The sequence below is a fragment of the Podarcis raffonei genome, chromosome 10 (genome assembly GCF_027172205.1).
Source record: "Podarcis raffonei isolate rPodRaf1 chromosome 10, rPodRaf1.pri, whole genome shotgun sequence".
NCBI classification, from domain to species: domain Eukaryota; kingdom Metazoa; phylum Chordata; class Lepidosauria; order Squamata; family Lacertidae; genus Podarcis; species Podarcis raffonei.
In genome coordinates, this window is record NC_070611.1 from 35,708,685 (window position 1) to 35,726,587 (window position 17,903).

Below are 17,903 nucleotides of genomic sequence, written 5' to 3' on the forward strand. Positions count from 1 at the left end.
CAGGGAACTCCCTCCCCAGCCCCCCCCCCCAGCATCTCCCCGCTGGAAGAGAGCGCTGGGCTGCTGGGCGGAGGCGGGGGGGAGGCGAGAGCAGAGCGATGGAAAGGCGAACGTAGCCATGGGATGGGCGCAGCTGCCGCCTAAGCAAAGCCCCACCTAGGAATCCGGCCGGCGGATTGGCCGCGCGGCGAGCAAGCCCCGCCTCCCGGCCAATGGGGCCGCGGCGGCTGGGCGATGATGCTCTTGCCTCGCTGTGGAGGGATTCCTGGAGAAGCTGCAGAGCCCGTGATGCTCCGGCCTCGGCTCGGCCCGGCCCCCCTCCCCGCCCGGCGCCTCTCCTCCCCCTCCTCCTAGCCAGCCTGCCTGCCTGCCTGCCTGCTTGCCTGCCTGCCAGCAGCGGCTGAAACTTAACCCCCAACGCAAAGCCCAGCTCGCTGCGAGCCGGGGAGGGGAGGGAGGGGGGACACTACGCGGACCTGCTCCTGGCGCCGGTGTGCGTGCGTGCGCGCGCGGGGTGTGTGGGAGGTGACTGGCGTCCCCGCACACTTTTGAGTGCCATTATTATTTTGGCGGGGCTTTGTTATTGAAGTCTGCCATCCCGGGAGAGGCGCAGCGCGCGAGGGAGAGAGAGAGAGAAAGGCTCTGAAGGACAGAGCGCGCCCGCTTCGCCGGTTGCCAGGTAAGGCAGCGAGCGTGGAGAGGCACTGCTTGCTGCTGCTTGGAGGGGCTTCTTGGCGGCTCCCTCCTGCCTCCTGGCTCGGCCGGGGTCTCTCGGAGTGTGCGTTTGTGTGTGCGTCGTGTCTCGTGTTTGTGGAGAGAGAAGGAAGCTGGGAGCCAGGCTGAGGAGGAGCACCCGGGTGGCCTCTCTCTGGAAAGGGCGACTGGGGGGGCAGCACATGTTTCTCCCTCAGACCCTGGGAAAGCAGTTTGGCCCGTGGCTGCTGACTTGGGGGAAGCAACGGCGGTGAGAACGGTGGGGTGAAGCTGGGCTGGGTGGACGTCTGACAATCTCCACCCACTCCGCTCCGAAAAGCCCTCCACCCACCTACTGTTTCTCTTCTGGAGGAAAAGTCAGCTGGTGGGTGACATGGGGTGAAATGGAAAGAGGGGGAGGGGTGGAGACGTGGGGCGGACGGGGGGGGGGCAATGAATCCTGCCTGCAACCCAGTGACGGAAACAGGCTCAAAGCAGTGTCCAAAGCAATGAAACTGCTTATAAGGCAGGAAGCAGATCTTCAAAGCTCCTGCTGACGGGTTGAAGGGGATTCAGCTTCCGAAAGGATCTGTTTGCTACTTGTTTTCCTTTTCCCCAGGGAACAACAACAACAAAGGGGGTGTTTGGGGGGGGGAGTTAATTGCAGTTCATTTTTAAAGTGTCGACCCCTCTGATTTCACATCTCTTCTCCTAACCATTGATTATTTGATAAAGAAAGAGTTTCTGCATCAACAATTTCCAACATCAGGTACTAAACCAACCAACCCTCAAACCCCAATATGTTTGATTAGTAGCTTAAGATTTCAGTTGCATCCTTTCAGATGCACAGCATTGTAAGCTTTGATACAGAAATAGGTGTTATTCTCCGGCAGTATTCCCTAAAGGACGGGCAAGGTTTTGGTTGTGATGGTTGTGGTAATGGCACATGACTAAAGTGATGCTTTTGAAAATACTGATTGTCATGGATCTCTGATCTACCCTTCCTTGTAAGATTTTAAAATTTGTATTTACATTAAGCATGCCCCTTTATTTCTCCTTCATAATTTTCTTAGTCTTTTTTCTTCGTCTTGGGGCAATTTATAATGGCCTATTGATAATATATCCATGCCATATGGTGTTAGTGGTGTGGTTAAAAACAAATGCATGTATGCTCACTTGCATGTTAACAAAAAGTTAAACAAGTAAAAAAAAGTTATGAAATTGGTTATTTTCTCCCTTAATAATACAGTGTCTCTTGATGTTTTCTTATAAAGACATCAAGCCGCTTACTGGAGTATAGTACGTAAATTAAGCAAACTCATTGGAATGAGGCTTCATAGCATTCTGTAATCTTCAACATTCTGTAATTCAATCATTGCTGATACAAGCTGCCTTTTACCATTATTCATCAGACCCAGCTGAGTGATTTCTGTCAGATGGGAAGTGGTAGGAAGAAGTCTCTAGGTAAATGTAACTGGAAAGCTTTCCAAGTATAGTTCTAAATGAGCAGAGAACAAAAATACATGGCCACAATCTGTAGACGGTATTAGCATTCTAATAAATCTTTCCTTCCAATTGTCATGGGAAGATGTCAAGTTTTGTTTTCTTAATGTTGATTTGTGACTGGAGGAGAGAAACGGACCTCTGTGCTTCTGACTTTGTGGATTTTAGTAGAAAATGCCATATTTCAGCAGCTGTTTCCATGTTTTTCAAACACTCTGGGTTCTCTTCAGAGGTCAGCCAGTATATAGTCGTTTTAGATACTTAGGTGTTTTAACCCCACAGCATGAGCCTTATTTGTGCAACCACATTTCGAGCCGATGAAAAGCTGTCCTAGTTTTGCCCAGATTCTCTGTGTCTTCTTGACTATTGTTAATGGCAAGAGTTATTTTTAATTCTAAATCGGATCTAACAAACAGATTATAAGGACATACGTTCGGTTGAGTCAACAGAAAGCCTCACAGGGTTAATCTTAAATCCTATGTTTAAAACCACAGCAGCTGAAACTTGATGTTTTAAAGAGATATCATCTAGCTGTGCTGGCAGTGAATTATATCTGCTAAATATTTGTATGTTTGACATCCATTCATTATGCTGGAATGGAGACAGAAAGCAAAACCTTCAGGAGACTTCAGATTGCTAAGAAATACAGTGTCTCAAATGAATAAGTACACCTGATCTATTCCAGAGGGATAGCTATGCTCATCTATTGTGGCAAAAACAATGAAAAGTCTTGTGGCACCGTGAAGGCTAGAATATTTAAGGTGCTGCAAGACTTTTTCTTATTTACACCTGACCTAGTTTTATGTCTAGGGAGACATTTAGGAGTTGTTGCTGTTTTAGTCTGGGGGAAAGAAGTGTCTGCCTAGGGTGAGGTCTAGATTAAGGTAGCATATTACTTTGTTCTGGTACCTTGGAATGTATGAAACATACATGACTTGAGAATTGAGAAGTAGAATGGGGAGTCACCCATAGTACTCATCTGCTCTGGTGTATTTCCATTGAATTGTCAACGAGTCTACTCCATTATAAGAGGTCTTCGAACCTAATTTGTTTCTAGTAAAAACCATAACAGGAGGCAGATACTGTGAACAGAGCAAATTTTGAAATAGAGCCACAGGACATAGGATAATGGCATGCTGTTGGAAATTATGAGTGTTGCAGTTGCAAAAGCATGAAATGCTTCTCTGTAGCTATTTCATTCCAACCTAATCTTCCTACACATTAAAAGAGCGCTTAAGTGAGCTTTGTTAATGAATGATGACAACCTGCTAGCTCTGTTTTAAGAGATTTTATGCCAGAATTAGGAGTTCGATCCCACAGTTCAAAGCCTGACTCTTCTCTCCCCCTTCCCACTAAGCGAATACAAAATATGTCATGCTTAACTCATCTGACAGTTATTCATATCAAATATATAACAAGAGTTATGGGATAAAGCTGTATTGTATGTTGATGGTTCGTAAGACTGCTGAAATTCCACATATAAGTATCTTGCATGGAGTTTGTAGCAAAGGTTGTTGGAGAGATACAGAGGTAGAAGGGGACTACTTGATGGAGAGCTGAGAAAAGTATATACCTATTTATCCAGTTACTAGAATAATACTAATAACCAAATCAAGGTTAATGGTAGTTGATGGATTTATACAGTTAGTTTATTACAAATATTGTGCAGAATTTAAAGACATGTTTTACAAGTTACCCTTCTTGAAGCCCCAGTATGATTGATGTGGCTTTAAATGGAAATTGAAACATTTGTTCATGTTGTAGCCTTTTTTTATTTATACAATGATAAATGAGGATTAAAAAACAGCAAACTCAGTTTTATTATTTGAGACATACAGTATTCTGAGACTGAAGTGTTAAAATACTCAACAAGCAAGTGTACAAATACTCCCATAAGGTATTATGAAAGTTGAGTTCTATGTGTTGCTAAATATTGATGATGACTATATATTTTTTTCCAGCCAAGGCACTATGTCTAGTATTCTAATGGTGACTCCCCCCCACCCTGATAATACTATATATATTTCTCAGAGTTGTAGACTCTGTGACCTTAGTATACAATTCTAGAAGTAAAAAATGTATGAATAAAGCTGCAATTCTCTACCTACTTACCGAGATGTAAGCCCCATTAACTTAATAGGACTTACTTCTGAGTAGGCATGTAGAGGAATGGCGGTAATTTGCATTTTGTTGGTCCTCTAAAAGATTTGTTTGTTTGAGTATTATTCTGTTTCCAGAACAGCTTAATTTCTTAGAAATTCGTACACGAAAAGCTTTTGAAATAATGCGTGGATGTGTATGTACCTATGGTATTTATAAAGAATGCTTCACCTTAAATTGTTTAAGTGACTAAATACAGTATTATGTAAGCAAATATTTTGGGGATTTTTATGTACAAATGTAATCTGAACAGCTGAAGATAAGTCTTATTTTCATGCTATGCGCCAGTCAGTTGGAGGGGATTTTTAAAAAACAAAATAATATTGTTTCTTGTATGGAAGCATAACACTTGCAAAAAATATGGAGTCTGCATGATTTTTTTTAAGGGCACCTTCAACGATTATTTTGATGCAAAGCTACCAGATAGACACAGTACTAATATGCAGTCCATCTAAATTTTAGATTCTAAATCTTCCCATTGCCTAGGATTTAGGTGGATTTGAAGAGAGGTCATTGTGTGAAAAAGTTATCACTCAAACAAAATGTAATCTTTTGCAGAGTTCATAACAGAAGTGGGAGATTTACAAATGCACAGGTCTTGTGTGCATTTCAGTTTGAAACAGCTATGCATGTTTGGGTTTTTCTTTGTAACATACCGTATAATGATAAAAAGCATTTCAGCTTTCCATCCCAGTTTTCATTAGCGGTAGTCCCATTGACCATGGTGAGCTTACGCTAAAAAAAACTGTTTTGAGGATTGCGACCCAAACCCCTCAGACAATATCAGTTTTAAGTAGATTGGTTTTAAATTGCTCTGGGATTTTTAGCATTTCTTATCTGTCATTTTTTGTTTGGTTTTAACCTGTTCCTTTAAGTGACATCCATGGGGAATTACTTATTTTCTCTTCTAGAGGGAGCTCTGCCTCTCACTTCTTGAATGTGTAGATACTCGAGAAACCTGTAGTCCACTTCTCCTTCCGCCAGAGTTGCCACAGAGAGAAAAATGCTTAAGTAATAAAGCAGCACACAGTACAATTATTTAACCAGCTAATTATTAAATAGCAGTGTTCTTCTCAATACTAGTTGCTGGGAATCGCAGGTGGGCAGAGTGCTGTTGCACTCCTGTCCTGCTTGCTGGCTTCCTGCAAGCATCTTGTTGGCCTCTGTTAGAACAGAATGTTGCTTTAGAAGGGCCACTGACCTAATCCAGCAGACTCTTCTTATGTTAATATGTTTGCTACTTCACCTCTTCTGCAAGTAACTATAACAAACCCACAAACCTAGCACAAACATTGCCTGGCCAGATAGAAAGTTAGAACTCATCATTGTGATGTAGGGGTTCTTGGTTTTATACAGATTGCAGGTTTTGAGGTGTACCTCTTAGTCTTAGGGGGTTGAATCTAATGGTAGCTTTGCAGTAGCAAGGAGGTCCTTATGCTAATGTGACAAACAGCATCTAACTTTTGCTGATTCCCCTCTGCTGACTGCAGTCGTTTGCACCCTAACCCACACCCTTCCAGAGGATCTCCCAACGAAAGCATTTTAAGGGGTTCCAGGGGGCTGCAGTGAGTAGGTTTTTTTTTTAAAGCAAAACTCAGGTGCCTTGAGTTGCACAAGCAGACATGCTTTTTGTTGGTGCAAAACCCTGGTGGATACAAACCAGGAACTTTAGCCATGCTCAAAATATATATTCCAAATTTCTGAAATTGTTGACTGATGTTAATGTTTAATGGGTTAAGTGCTCTAGAGAGCACTCTTTCTTATGCTGAATGGGAATGTGTGCATTTGTGTGAGCAGGTGAGTGGGGTCAAGTGGCACTCCAAGGAGCAGGGAGTGCGTGATCATCCCCTGCACCTTTTTTAAAAAATTTCAAAGCTGGTAAATAATAGTACTAGGCTGAAAATACAATTATTTCATTTGAACTTGTAAAGTGTTTAGTGGAAAGAACAAAGTCATAAGAGGGGAAAACAGAGGTCAAAGACCTCAATGGAGGTCAAATAAATCTTCATGGTAAACTGCTTAAGGCTTTCAGCAGCCTTGTATTGCATCTTGGTTCATTTTTAAAAATGGTTTACAAAGTGAAATTAGAATGCTGTTTTCTGTACTGATGTGTATATACAAGTCTCTCCTTTTTGCTAGTTTCCTGATTAAGTGCTGAAAGAAAAGTGTTCCAAGAAAGCCACATAGATGAGGGGGGAAAGCTTTAAGGGACCTAATCCATCTGGCTTGATTGTGATTTTCCAGACTTCTAATTTGTTTTTACTAAATGTACTGAAAATAATACTCCCAAGTTGGCCTTGCTTGTTTAAAATAGCTGCGGTAATAAATGTATACTATTTGCATATATATTAATCATTGCTTATAAATATTGACAAACATATTATTCAGCTTAGAAGAAAATGCACTGGCTTCTTTGTAAAAATGTTTAGTGACTATTGGAGTTAAGTGCCGAGCATGTTAGCTTAACGCAAAAGTGCTATTAAAAGCTGTAACCTTAAAAAAGGATGTTGCTCACCCAGATCACACCAGCTGGCTTGTAGAGGAACAAACTGTTCATTAAGAGGGATCTGTCCAATTCCTGAAGTCGTGGCTGCGGTGCTTGGAAGGGTTCAACCTTGCCACCAAAATGTCTTTCTCCTTTTTCGTCCAGTTGTTTGGTCTTTCTCCTGCTAAATTTCTGAATAAAATATATTAATAAACCCATACAAAACTGAACACTAATTCTTGGCATAATGTTGCTCTCCAGTGAAGGACCTATTGTAATTCTCATTTTTAATGTGAGCAGCCAATTCTGAGGGATTGATAATAAATCCAGTTTAATTTGCATTAGGCTGAATCTTTGTTCTAAGTAGGGCTTTTTGTTGTTTGCTAGCAAAGCAGCTATTCTAATTTTTGGAGGCATCAGATTATTATTTTTCAGATTTCACTAACAAATGGACAGATTTACACTGATGCATCTCTATATCTCATCATTTCCTCTTTTTTTTAGGGTGTTCCTCCCAACATACTTGGGTTGGCTGTTACAGATGTCTCATATGTGTCCTTCTCTGAAGTTCAATTTAGCCTGTTAAAAGCATTCCAATATAAAGACAGGAAATCCATTACTATTACACATTTTCAAGGGTGACGAGAAACAAGAAGTTAGGTATATTTGCCTGTTGTATGCTGCCTACATGTTTAACAACCTGCACCAACCTGCCGCCTTCCAGATGTTTTGAGTTGGACCTGATGGAATTTGTAGTCTGTAACATCTGGAGGGCACCAGGTTGATTAAGGCCAATGTACAAAATAATTGCTTCAGCTTGGGGTCTGTTTTTAACATTCTTGCTAAGAGTGTTAAAGTGGCATTTCCTCCTTTTGAAGATTTGCTGCCTTAAAATGTTTTTAATGTCTAGGTTTGAAGTTAGGAGGCTAATACAGCTGTTAAAATGCTTCAGGCACGTGCTTATTTGGGAGAACAAACGTGTGAGAATTTGCTCATTCTCACATGGTTCCTGGTAGAAGGATACTGTCACATGAAACTTCCAGAAAAAATGAATTCACATTTTTCTCATTCTAATGGGAACATACTCAGTGATAGAGATGTGCCTAATGCAGAACAGATATTTTGGCTGTGTCGTCGCTATTTAATATTAGAGATTTATTTCAAATCTCTGTTTTTTCTATTTTACAACATGCCTAAAATCCAACAAAATGGACAGTGAGGATACTCAGAAAGGGATTGCGTTGTTTGAGGGAGTTGAAATGCCATCTTCCTGGTAGCAGGATTGCTGCCACTCACCAGGACAGAAAGGGAGAAGAGCAAGGTTGTGGAGAGGCTGGCACAGACCACACCAACCTCACTGATGGCATCAACCTTGCTGCCAGGAAGCTAGCATTGCAGCTCCGCCCCACTGGACGAGTTGTTTCCGGGGGGGGGGTATTCAACTATCTTGCTGGGTGGGCTTCCTGTCTCAGCTGCTGCTCTTAGTGGAAGTCAAAAGAGGCACTATTGAATGGTGCATACAGTGGTACCTCGGGTTACAGATGCTTCAGGTTACAGATGCTTCAGGTTGAGAACAGAAATCGTGTGGTGGCAGCACGGCAGCGGTGGGAGGCCCCATTAGCTAAAGTGGTACCTCAGGTTAAGAACAGTTTCAGGTTAAGAACGGACCTCCGGAACGAATTAAGTTCTTAACCCGATGTACCACTGTATAGTAATCTTGCTTTCAGATGTCCCAAATGGAACTCTGTGCTTAATGTCTTAGCATTACTGGTCTCAGAGGAAACTATTCTAGCCTGAATGTGACTGCCCAGAGAGGGAGGGGGAATAGCTCAGTGGTTAAGAACGTGCAGTTTCAGTCCCTGACATCTCCAGTTAAAATGATCAGTTAGTGGGTGATACAAAAGACCTCTCTGCCTAGTACCCCAAAGAGCCACTGCCAGTCAGAGTAGGCAGGACTGGGCAAGATGGATGGACAGCTTGGTGTGGTATAAAGCAGCTTCCTATTTTCCCTGAATTCCTCAACCAGGCTGTTGCTGATGTTTCTCACAATTGGTATGCAGAATGGGTCCTTCCCCGGCACTGCAAGGTTCTATCACATTCTCCCCCGCCCCTGCTGAAATTAGGCTTGGGGTGCAATTTTGGTGAGAGGACTATTTCCTTTTCAGCTGTGCTCCCAATTCACAATTATGCTACCAACAATCTTTTATGGGTCACAATGGAAACAAGTCATGGCATGTTCATGGTGGCCATGACAGTTTCTCCAGTTTGCCAAATGGGCCCATGGGTATGAAAAGGTTAGTGACCCCAGTGTACTAATTAATATGTTACCTACATTGACTCATATGTACAAGTGGCATCTCAAGGGAGTGGTCCACTTGTATATCTCAGTGATTGCACTCACAGAAGATTGCTTCAGTTTTCAGTGTACCTGGTTATGGAAGTGTCCTCTTTAATCTTGATGTGCCATTTCCCTGAGATCCTATGGAATGAAGGGAGGTCTAAAAGTAGACCAAAAATACTGCTCCAATGATTAAACCACCTGTGTGTAAACAGATTATTTGCTTGTATCTGCTGCAGTGGCGTAGTGTGGGTTGTCAGCACCCGGGGCAAGGCAAGTAATTTGCGCCCCCTAACCCGTGGATTTGCGCCCCCTAACCCTAACCCCCAGATGTTGAGCCCGGTGCGGCTGGCCCCCCCTGCACCCCCCACGCTACGCCACTGATCTGCTGGCTTAGGTGTAAGTGTCTCTCTGCAAGTTCTGCCATAATAGGAATGTGGTGTTAGATATCTAAGTCTGAAACCAGAGCTGGAGAACCAGTGGCTGTCTAAATGTTGTTGGACCACAATTCCCATCATCCGTGATCATTGGCCATGCTGCCTGTGGATGATGTGAGTTGGCGTTTGACACTGTTTGGTTCTCTAGCTCTGCCTAACTCTCTCTCTCTTTGTACTTTTAAAACACAGCTCTGAAAGTGATCCCTGGAGTCAATGCATTTAAATATATTTGACCTGTAAAGATTGCTCTAAATCTTAGCATACCTTTAACTGAATTACAATAAATAGTGAAGAAAGGTTCACAAATCAAGTTTTACATTGTCAATCATCTAGACAGGGCAGGCTTAAATGTCTTGACCAGGTATTATTTTTCTTTATGTTCCTTCTCTTGTCATGGTTTTAAGGACTTGGCAAGTGATTGAGAAGGTTAGCCTAAAAAAACATATTTCAAAATGCTTGGCATATATTATAATACTCATAAGAGGACCAGTTTTAGCACCAAAGCACCTGGGGGTTGAAAACATGGTGCTTCCCATTAAAATGGGCAATCCATTCAAGAATTTGGTCCTTTCTGGAGGCCTGTTCATTAAGACAGTTTACAGTTATTGTTAGGCTTTCTTGGCTTCAAAATTGTGCTAGTAATGTGCACGACTGGTTCTTAGGGGTGAGCAGCATGTGGTCTACAGCTTGTGAATGGCACCCCACCAGCTAGACAAAACACAAAGATGGCTTGCCTTTTCTGTTGCTCTCCTTCCTTGCCCTGCCAACACATAGTCCCTGCTAAGACTGTTAAGGCCATCGTGTGGTGGCAGCATTGGCAAAAGCAGAAGGGAAGATGCAAAAGATGAAATGAGTCAGCAAGCAGGGAGGAAAGTAAAGATGCAGGGCAGGGTGGGGAAACTCAATTTCTGAAGATGCCACAAAACAATCAAGCACTTTCGAAATGTTTTGCAGATGAGTGGGGGAAGTGTGACCGGACAGGCATGAGAACCATCAGGCCTGGTGGCCAAACACAATTCTCCAGACCTCTCTATTTGGCCATTGGAATACTCCCCAGGCCATGCCCCCTCTGCCTAGTCCACACCTCTCATGGACTCTGCTTCACACCCTAAGTGTCCTGCCTCACTGTAATGTTCTCTGGATTTTGATAATGCTACTAGCATACATCCCTTGGACGGTTTCCCAGAAGAGTATGTGGCCTTCAAACTTAAAAAGGTTTCCCACACCTTTCATAGGGTGGACAAACTCCCAAATTGGTAGGAAATGCCAGAGATCCCTAAAGACAGGTAGTTTGAGTTTGATCGATAGTAGGCAATGTGAATCAGGCTGACTGTGCTAGGGTAGAAAACTGGAGCTGTGGTCTGTTTTTGGAAGCAAGCTTGAGTTTCGGGTCACCTGGAGAAAGGGTCCAAATTAATGAGGGAACTTTTACCAAACAGTTATACCTGTATATTTGTGTCAGTCATATGGATATGAGTTAGGGTCAGATCCTTTCCTTTGGTTTCTTCCAGTTGTATAGGAAATGATGTGATCCATTTCCCATATTTTCTGAATGTAAGTGGCCATTCTGTGTCCTATCTTGATTCCCAGTCTGTTGTACCAGCTAGTTAGCAATTCTCCAGTCAGGGCTCTAACCCCTTTGTTCTTCGTCAAACTTTGTAAATGTATTTATTCATTCATTGAATAAGGTAAATTTATTACCTCCCTTCATCTGTAGATCACATGTTCTCCATTCAACATACATAGTACTTACTTAGATAGACCCTTTATTAATGAAATACTGTTATGATCGTTTGAAACGCAATTATGTAAAGGACTCATTATATCTGTTTCCCACTAGAAATACCTCCATTATCTGTTTCATAAGCCAAAAAAATTCAGTTTTGTAAGTCAGTTTCCAATTCTTTTATACATCACCAGGGTTCCAGAATTATCATCATACGAATGAGGGCAGTGGGTGATAGATTAAAGACAACCACAACTCCTCAGTGTATGTCCAGCATACTAGTCTATACCTTGTACAGATGCTTCTTACTTGCTTCGTAGCCATTGCAGAAAGGCCCTAATCAGACTGAATGTTATTAACCTGCCATCTCTGTTTGCCTGTGAGAAGCTCCTTCCATTTTGAGTCTCGACAATTTGCAAAATGATGCATGCTTAGGGACTGTTAGTCATGATTCGTACCCTAGGCAGCAATTCAGACTGACTTTAATGATGAGGGGCCCGTCAAATCGAAGGGATCAGCAACAAAGGTCACAGAAGAGCTCGACCCAGGGTACTTCCAGATGCGAACGATTTAACAGTAGCCGGTCATTGCTGCTCTGCTTTAAGCTGCACATAGAACAGTAACTTCACTTTGATACTTTTGGAATCCAAATACCATTCCAGCAGCATAGTCAAATTATCAATATCCCTTTCCCTAACCCCAGATGGTGTGGGAACTTAGTATGAGGGTTAATTACTCCCCTCACTGTTTTCCCAGTCATGATTGTTCCCCTGCTGCATTTTTTTTGGGGGGGGGAAGGAGGGAGGGAGGAAAATGGATAGAAGGGCAATGCAATTTGGAAACAGAAGGGTTAAAGTAGTGTAGAATTGATTCCCAGAGAAGAGAGATGAACCGTAGTAAAGGAAATTGCTAGAGCACAATCTATACAGGCCATTATTGACCTGAAGAGGCCAGAACTGCTCCATGATGGGCTGTCCACAGCTAGAGAAAATGGTGAAGCTGTTCCACTGTGTAAAAAACAACAGCGAATAACCTGGGTTTTCTGGGCTGTGGAGAAGGGGACAAGGAAGCTGAAAAGTAATGGGACATTTCGATCACTACATCATGCATCCAATACTGTTGCTTGAAACTCAAGTGGCTTTGGTGGCAAAAAGTGCCTTCCATCAACTTTGGACAGTGGCCCAGCCATGATAGCTCAGTTGGTAGAACATGAAACTGTTAATCTCAGGGTCAGGGGTTCGAGCCACACTTTGGGCAAAACATTGCAGGGATTTGGGCTGGAACTCTCATTCTACAATTCCATGAAGATAGTGATAGCCTAACATATGTTCTCTGTGCTGTGGTTAGATTACTGCATTGTGTTTTACTTTTGTTGATGGTTCAGAAACTTCAACTTTTGTGTAATTAAGCAGCCAAGTTGCTCACTGGGGCAAGATGGTCTGAGCACAAGACACCAATGACTGCATTGCCTACCAGTTAGTTTCCAGACCCAATTCAGAGTGCTGATTTTGACTGATAAAGCCTAATGCTCAGGATCCCAATAGCCCAAAGCCTGCCTCCCCTAATGTGACTCAAAACAGAGCCTGCACCAGGCAAAATATGCTTGTCCTCCCAGGTTATTGGATCTTTGTTTCCTTCTTATTTTTTAGTGGAGTGGGGTTGAATTGGATCATCTTTTGAGATACATGTGTGTTTTAAGATCTTTTTAAACCCTTGTTTTTATAGTTGTTTTAATGTTCATTTTTGTAATTTGCTGCGAGTTTCAATTTTCTGAAAAAAGCAAATGATGATGATGATGTTATAAACAAAAACAGCTGTTCCACAGTGTGGAAGCACCCCAGAAACTAGACCTGAGCCAATGCTTATTCACCAAGATACCTCTGGACATGTTTCCCCAATCCCTGATCCTGTGGTTCCCAGGAAACTCACATATCTTCTCACTTGGGGCCCCACAGCAAGATCACGAGTGTAGACAATCAACAAGGAGTTATTCAACTCTAACTTAAGTTTCCAGACTTTCCTGTGAATTCTTGCTCAAGATAGGTAGGAAAGAATTGATCATTCTGTTCCTAGCTCATGACAACTGTGTGTGTGTAGTCAAGTCTTTCTAACCCTGTTTCTACATTAAACTTTAGAAAAGAATCCATATGAAAATTAATATTAAATATATGTGCTTAAATACACTCTTTCATGTATATTAATATGTTTCCTGAGCCAAAAACTATATTGCAAAAGTCATGTAAGTGCTAAGTCTGAAGGATGATTACATTTCAATCTTCATTAATTTGTTCTGTAGTTGGTATGTAGCTGTTAGCCATGATGGCTAAGTGAAACCTCTGTGTTCAGAAGAAGAATGCTGCTGAATGCCAATTGCTGAAAGGGACCTCAAGGTCACCTAGTGCAACCCTCTGCAGGAACCTAACTGCTGCAACATCCCCAGGCATCCAGCTGCTGGGGCTTCTCACTAGGTCACTGCTAGAGACAAGATGATGAGTTATAAATGGCTTAATCGTTAAAAAGACCTCTAAGCAGTGTACAACAGAAAAGCAGCAAACAATATCATAAACAAAAATACTACACAAAAACCTCTAAAACAACAATATAAAAATATTTAAAGAGAAATAAAACAAGAGAAATAAATGCAGACATAAAAACCAGAATCTGATCTTATGCATCCTCGAAAAATCTGGCATGTCTTCATAAGGCATCTTAAGGAAAGGATGTTTGCTGCTTCAACTGTGGCAGAGAGAAGAGCATCCCATGGCAGAGGAGCAATAGTGAAAATGGCCCATTTTTGGAACTGAATTTGGATGGAACTCTAGGCACATCAAAGAAGGGCCATTCTCACTCCAACATTCTTTTCCCTCCATATATTCTTAGCTCTAGTTTCACCTCATCCTTTCCTCCAAACCATCAGGGCAATTACAGTGGGACTCATCACATTTTATTCTCATAACAATGTGTTGAGGCAGATTATGCTGTGAAATAGTAGTCCTCAAAGCCACTTAAGGGCAAAGTGGGGCTTTCAAACCAATGGCAAACCCAGCATTATTTATGCAACTCACTAACTCTCATGGCAGCAATCTGCGTGCCTGTGAGACACTGTGGTTTATTTACTCAAACCACAGCTGACTGCTGGTATCTTTTCAGGGTCTTAGTGATGGAAGATTCTAGCTAGTTTAAAATAAACCACATTATTCAGAGCTGAGCGTTTATGTGTAGATTTGCCTTATTATAGAGAAAATGACGTGTCTGTTCAAGAAATCCCTGCAGAGCTGTCAAAAATGAGCAAACCAGATCCCCGAATTGGGTTTTTGAATGGTAATTAAAACTTTTACAATGAGCTTGTTAGAAAGTTAAAAAGTTGGAGGTGATCCAACTTAAAATGTAGGCCCTTAAAAAAACATCACCTTATCATATCTTAAAAATATCCTGCAATTGAGCATAATGACTATGAGCATAAATTATCACAAATTTGTTCTAAATAGGACTAGGATAAAAACTCTGTAAACTGCTTCTGTCTTGTATTAAGCCAGTTGCTCATTGACAAATATGGGGCAACTAGATGTTTTGTTTTAAGCTGGCCCATAGACCTGTGGGGAAAAACTGGGAATTTTCACTTACAGTGCAATATTATGCATGACTGCTCCCAGGTAAGTGGGAATGAGCTCACGGCTTTAACTGATTGACCACTTTTCTTGCAGGCACAATGTCGTTGAATACTATAGACCTCAAGTCAGAGGTCCTGTAGGTCACAATTCTTTCTTCTCATAGCTCTCAGGATCTGTGGGCAATTCAAGCCAGGATAAAGACACAGCTCCCAGAGCTGATCCAGGCGAACCAATCCCTTTTATGGACAGAACTTTAACACTAATAGGCAGTCATGGTTTTGGTAATGCATGACCCCATCACATTCGTGGCATCTCAGTTCTTTAAATGGCAACAGACTGTGATGTTAAAGCCCGAGGGTGTGAAAGTACATTTAAATGTAGCACTGGGTGTTTGTGGGGGAATGCAAAGGAAAAAGAGTTTGATTATAAAAATATAAAGCAGGAAAGCTGGCTGTGGGGGAAATAAGGCACCAAGTGTATTGGAGGCTTATAATATTTATCTTCTTTAACTTGGTACTAATAGATATGTCATAGGATTATATTTTGCATCAGGCCTATAGTGAAGTGTTAAATTAGAACAGTCTGAGAGGAACATTTCAATGTAGCTTGTGAAATACCATCATACGAAAATGGTCATCTGCCTCTAAATTTTCTCACTCATTTCCCGCATCCTTCAAATAAATGCAATGATAGTTAAGCGTATGAAAAGAAGTTAAGGTATATATAAATAAAAACTAGGGAGTCTGTCAGGCTATCATAACAATTCTCATTATTGCAGTGTCTTTCATTGACTCAATCTCTCATATTTGCTGTGGGTCTTCTGGTGTGATTATTTTACAATAGATCTGTTGAGCTTTGATTCATGGACAGGAAAAAAAAAATGACTTCATAAATATTTATTTACTTAGCAGAATCCTGCCACCAGCAACCAGATTCAGGAAAAAATGTAGCTCAAATTATGTCTGTGAACAGCTTTAAACATTCACAAGTGTATATAAATGTTGCAGTTGTGACCTACAGGCATCTCCCAACTTATTCAGGAGTTACATTCCTGGATACTGTATGTATATGTGAAATCATTTATAGTGGGGAACCGGCTAAAAAGCCTGCAAACTCCTCCTAATCCCATACTGCATACTGCTTTAAGGATTATTCAGGCAAAAGGGGGTATCAGTCTTAAAAATACATTAATAGCAGGAAAGGTTTCACTGGGGGGGGAGGGGAGGATATTTCATTCGACCCCTCCTGAAACCTACCATACTCCAGGCTGGCATGACTCCTGAATAGGAGCATTCTTGCCATGGGCTGGAGAAATATACAAATGGGTCCCCATTTTTATATTACTATCACCTGTTAAATTAGCTTTGGGGAGGTACAATCCTAATTGCTTATCTGACAGTGCAATCCAATGCATATCTATGCAGAAGTAAACCTGGGTGGGTGTTCAATGAGATTTTCCCCAAGGTACATGCCTATAGACCTACAGTTCAAGTAAACACTACATGAGTAACTAACTAAAAACTTTTTGCAATCTAACGAAAGCTGATATATACTGTATCTGTTCAGCTAGCATGACTACAGTTTGCTGTTTCTTAAGTTTTCCCTGAAATTCTAAAGTATAGAATTTGACCTGGTTAAAACTACCTGGTGATTTCACTGCTGGTCCTGATCATTATTTTTGGGGCCAAGTGGGATTTCTGCACTTTTCTCCCAGATTTTTGCATGGCCCTAGAGAGCTTTGCTACCTTCCTCAGGTGCATAACAAACTTTACATGCTTAAAATGAGCTGTTTTTGTTACAAACATCTCCTGTAAATGGTTCAGTCCTCCTCCCTGTGATGTTCTCCTCAGTTACTTACAGAGGCGGAGCTAGCTGCTCTGGCACTTGGAGTGGCACACATGCCATGCACCTGGCGGTGGGGCCATGGGGCGGGGTGAGCATCCCAGGGAACGGGGTGAGCATCCCAGGGGGGTGCCACCCATGGCGAGCTTTCCAGGGGCGCACTGCAGCCAGCTTCCTGTGGGGGGGGGAGCCATGCTGCTTTGCCAGCAGCTTTCCTCCCTTCCCTCTTCCTTTTGATAGCTCAGGGAGGCTTCCCCCCAGGAAGCAGCCCGGGAGTGGGGGGCAATGGTGTGCCACCCGCCCATGACTCCCAAGCATCCCCTGAGCTGTCAAAGCAAGCAGGGAAGGCTGCCAGGAAGGTGGCACAGCTCCACACCTTCCCCTCAAGGCTCGGGGTAGGCTTGGAAGTCCTGGGCAGGCGGCATGCTGAATGTCACCCCCCCCCCAGTGATGATACCTGGGGCACACCACCCCCACCTGGTCACTTAGATGATATATATGTATCAATGTGAGGTATAGCATGTGACGGATTCTTCCAAGCACAGAAATAAGACTAGGCGACCTTCAGATTACTTTCAGCCCAAGGCCCTCCGCTTTCCTGCTATTGCCATAGGCTGTAAATATGTGGGATCACTTTGTAAGATTATCAACCCCTCAAAAATTAAGACTTCCCTAGTTTTGGATAGACCATATGTTGCATTGTTTTGTTCCTGCAGTTGTTCATGCTGTATAGGATCATTCTTGGCATGAAGACAAACCAACACTGTTTTGCAATGTGGCTCCCTTAAGGTAGTCGGTTAGAAGAAAGAGGAGAAAACTTTAAGCGTGTGAAGGTGAGATAAACAGTATGTTCTTAGCAATGCTTAAGACAAGGGCAATAATGAGATAAGCACCTATCATTTTACATTTAATCAGGGAGCCCACATTTCTAATTTTTCCTTTTCATCCTTTGCTCTTTCAAGAACAAGATGTTTCTTTCCAGATGGCTCCTGTGTATGCAAGGATGGAGATGCACAGCCCAATCTGTTCAGCTGCAGGCTCCCTCCTGAAAGGCATCTTTAGGTGCTGGAGATGCTAGCCTTTTCACTGTGGTTCAATAGCCCATCCC

General features: G+C 42.4%; 1 protein-coding gene across 4 annotated transcripts in view; it reads left to right on the forward strand.

Moving 5' to 3' along the window:
• Positions 1-267: 267 nt before the first annotated feature.
• Positions 268-17,903, forward strand: part of SYT1 (synaptotagmin 1) — a 330,364-nt gene continuing 312,728 nt past the window's right edge. The window contains exon 1 of one of the 4 annotated variants that reach the window (XM_053404643.1): positions 268-679. The gene's annotated coding sequence lies outside the window, so the exon portion shown is untranslated. Of the gene's footprint in view, positions 680-950; positions 1,079-1,196; positions 1,463-17,903 lie in introns of those variants that run through there. The other 3 variants (XM_053404640.1, XM_053404642.1, XM_053404641.1) reach the window with 3 other exon arrangements.